Source organism: Erinaceus europaeus, chromosome 13, assembly GCF_950295315.1.
Source record: "Erinaceus europaeus chromosome 13, mEriEur2.1, whole genome shotgun sequence".
NCBI classification, from domain to species: Eukaryota; Metazoa; Chordata; class Mammalia; order Eulipotyphla; family Erinaceidae; genus Erinaceus; species Erinaceus europaeus.
In genome coordinates, this window is record NC_080174.1 from 8442191 (window position 1) to 8446397 (window position 4207).

At 41.7% G+C, this 4207-nt stretch overlaps 1 long non-coding RNA gene across 1 annotated transcript; it reads left to right on the top strand.

The window, feature by feature from the left end:
* Window positions 1-278: 278 nt before the first annotated feature.
* LOC132542473 (uncharacterized) lies at window positions 279-3878 on the top strand. Its single transcript, XR_009553482.1, has 4 exons — window positions 279-397; window positions 1714-1762; window positions 1852-1985; window positions 3793-3878. It is a non-coding gene; the product is annotated as an uncharacterized LOC132542473 (long non-coding RNA).
* Window positions 3879-4207: the final 329 nt, after the last annotated feature.

The following is a 4207-nucleotide window of genomic DNA, read 5'->3' on the forward strand; positions in this document are numbered from 1 at the left end:
TCTGGTCAGCTCTTTCTTTGGTTAGGTTTCCACTGCACTGCCAATGTTTTCTCTGATTATCTCTGGCATAGTGGGTATCTAATTATACATTAACTATCTGTCTACATGTTGGCTTTCCTTCTTGGTGTTGACATTGCTGAAAGTAAGGCCTTTATATAGATATCTCTAAGAGCTTGCTTAGACTTAACACAGATTAGGTATTCTCTAAATATGTGTTGAAGAATTATTTAATTAATTCAGTACAGCAAGTAAAATCTGTCTGGTTCTCAGCTCTAAGGATGCAGTGGTGTACTCAAGCAAGCTCTTTTGTTACCTATCATGTGCATGGATTCAGGTTCCAGCTTCTGGTCCCCACCTACAGGACAGAAGCTATATGAGTGGTGAAGTAATGCTGCAGGTATCTTTCCTTTTCTCTCCCTTTTTAAAAAATGTATACATATTCAGAGAAAGACCAGAGTTCTGCTTAGCTCAGGCTTATGATGCTGGGACTGAACTTCGGACTTTGGAGCCTCATCTATGAGAGTCTTTTATATAATTATTATGCTGTCTACCCAGCCCGGCATCTCTCTTCCTCTCTCACCCTTTGTCTCCACCTTCCTTCCCAATTTTTTTTTTTTTTAGTTTCTACTAACAAGAGACAAAAAAGTGGGGGAGGTGGCCACTGGGACTAGTCGATTTGTCATGAAGGCACTGAGCCCCAGCAATAACCCTGGTGGCAATAATAAAATTAAAAAATAGTAAAATAAAAATAAAGAATGCAAGAAAAGATGTCCTACACATATTGAAAGAGTTCCATTCCACATGGGATAATTGAAAAGGACAGAGTATTTGGTCATTTATATCTTCAAAATCGATTATACTTGCAAACGTTAAATTCAATTACGAAGTTGTGTGCGCAATAATAAGATAGTTCCTGAAGCAACTCTTATCATCTAGTGAGAAAAAAAGTGTTTTCAGTGTTATCAATATGATAAAAAAAAAATAAGATGATTTCCAGATAATCACTTCTCCGAGAATTCCTGTAGCACAAGGATAATTAAGAACAGCCAGGGAGATAAAAACCTTCAGATTCAAAATGTGAAGAAGTGTCACAGGGTGTGAAACAATCGTTTTAATTTTTTTCACTTGTAAATTCATTTTATGCCTCCAAGTGCAGGATAAATTATTTACCAAAATTAGCTGTAATCACTTCCAGGGACAAGTAGAAGCAGATTCACACATAAACCTGTGTAGTTGCTTTATTTGCATGTAAACTCTGCTAATGTCTAATTAGAAGGGTAACTATGGAAGTAAACAATGCCTAATGTAGGAAAGAAAAAAAGCAACTCTCACTCGTTTTTTGGGGTTTGTTGTTGTTGTTGTTGTTTTGTTTGTTTTTGTTTCCTTGGCTTTAAGGGAGCAGTAAAGAGAATAAGCAGCAGTGACAAAAGGAGAAAAATATATCCTTCTTTGGGGAAAACATCTTCAGAAGCTACATTCCAAGGGAGAATTATGTGTGGCTTTGCTCTAGTTTCTAATTCTCTGCATCAGTTATCATCCAGGTTTATGAAATGTGCTGGAAAGGTTCCTCCAGACTTGAAATACACACTCTGTGGAATCTGACCAGGGGCTCACATACTTCATTTTGGGAGCTTGAGATAGCCCCCTTCTCATTTCCTTGCTCTTTGGGCCCCTGTCTCTCCTCAGATACTAAGTTACAGTCTTGGCTTTTAGGTGATTCTTCAGGACAAGAACAAGGACAACCTGCTAGCTCACTGATAAGGTACTATGAAAACGCCTTAAATTACCCAGCTGAACACACCGGTCCATTCATTGCTAATTTATCTTTCCTGTTGTATCTGCTTTCAAAAGGTCCTTCTTCAAAGCCCGAGGGTAGGGATCAGCCTGCCAGTGCTTGCATCCAGCAGAGAAGCAATTACAGAAGTCAGATCTCCCACCTTAGAACCCCCAAAGAACTTTGGTTCGTCCTCCCAGAGGAGTAAATGGTAAGGGAAGTAGACCGGAGGGCTCTGTATCCCCATTCCACCAGGACCCAAAGCTTTTGTCATAAGGAATCTTGTTTTTATATCACTGATGAAAGGGAAGCGACTCTGGAAGACAAGGAGGAAGTCAGGCACTGTTTCTCTTATCTGAAAGAGAAGATGAAAAAAAAAAAAAAAGGAAGGACACTTAGAAGTAGTAATAGGTATAGGGGTGACTTAGAAAGGAAATCAATGCAGGACCACTTAAAAAACGAGGGGAAAAAATAGAGAGAGAGAGAGAGAGAGAGAGAGTTACAAAATCAGCTCATAACAGTGACCTTGGGAGAACAACTACAGTTTCCAGTGGAGGGGGTGGGGACATGGAACTCTGCTGGTGGGAAACATATGGAATTATACTCCTATCTTACAATTTGATAAGTCAATATTAAATCACTAATAATAAATAAATAAGGTCCTTCTTCCTTTGTCCAAATCAAGACAGGCAAGAATGGTGGATTAGTGTGAGTAGTCAGTTCTCAAGGCATTCCTTACTGCCTAGTATATATTGTAGTTGTTATTATTACTGTTACTATTATCACCATTAGCATCATTGTCATCATCTGGATTTCAATGATCCAGAGTCAACTTCAGATAGAGACAGACAGAGGGAGGGAGAGAGGGAAGGACACCACAGCACCAGAGTTTTCCACATTGCAGTGGAGATGTTGAGGCCAGAAATGACAGGAAGTGCGGGGGGAGGGGGGGGACAAAGACACTGCTGCACCATGCTAGAACGCATGTTCCCCAGTGCCTGGGTGAGGAAAGTGCTGCACAGGAAATGGGAGTCCTGACAGGTGTGGCTTGGAAAGGTGAAATCGGGGCTTTGGTGTCATCAGCTAGACCTATGGGCTTGGCAGCTCTTTCTCTGCCTAGGTGAGCCCCAGTCACACAGTCACCGTGTGAGTAAAGGGGGTTGCTCTCTCTGTCTTTCCCTTTCTCTCTCGCTCTCGCTCTCGCTGGGCCTAATGTGAATGTTCTCTATTTTCTTGAATAAAGTTTAAAATTCCTGAAAATCATGCTCTCTCCTCAATTCTTTGTTGAGATTATGCATGATAAACCTTTAATCTAGGGGAAACAAGCTCAGCTGGTAAATCCGCCCCCCTACAGGGCTGCATCCAAAACTGGGTTGTGACAAAAGCAGGTACCTTCTCAGGTCAGCTCCCCTGCAGGTCCTGCTCAACCCTTTTTCACATGAGTAGAAATGCATGAGACTTGGAATGAGGAAAAATTCTCTACATGGTGCTGGAGGCAGAACTGTATTGAGAGAATGCTTTCTGAAATCCAATTGGCATTTCATTGCACTAATGGTATGGTCTTGTCAATTAACGAGGCTGGAAAACCAGCCCTGTGCACTGCGGTCAAATCTTAGAAACCTTTTGTTGTAGTAGCAGAAGTTACCTTCCCTGTCCTTCAAAGCCTTAAGGGAGTCAGGGGATATGGCAATGGAGATATTGTTAGCCTATCTAACACATCTTTGCAGATGACGAAGTGAAGACATTCATGGATTTCTTGACAAAGTCTTGTTTTCAGTCTCATTTGCAAATACAGAGTTTTAACCCTTATGCTCCATGATGTGTCCCACACACATTGGAACTTGCTGACAACGCTGGGTTAAATGAATCAATATAAATATCTGCTGTGGAGCTGGGAGGCTGCTCACATCAAAGAGCAGCAGGTACAAGGCCCCATGTCACAGTCCCCGGCACGGTCATATACAGGGATGTCTTTCCTTCTCTCTTTCTTATTCCCTCTCTGTCTCTTTCTGTCTTAGATTGTGCCTCTTGAGAGCAGTGGAATCATGCAGACATCAGGCCCCAGTGGACATAAAATAAATAAATAAAATTGAAGTAACTGTTATCACACCTGTGAGAATGGCCTCCATCAACAAAACAGGAAGTGACAGGTGTTGGAGAGGTTGTAGACAAAGAGGGACTCTGCTACTTTGCAGGGGGATAGGGGAGAAAAACTGGTGCCACCTCTTTGGAAGACGTGTGGGTGTGGAGAGTCTTTAAATAAATACAAGTTGAATTACCCTATGACCCAGCGATACCCCTCTTAGGTATTTATCCGAAAGACACTGAAACACTAATTCGAAGGAACATATGCGCCTCCTATGCTCACAGCTGCATTCATCACAATAGCCAAAGATTGGAAGCAGCCCAAATGCCCATCAATAGATGACAGGC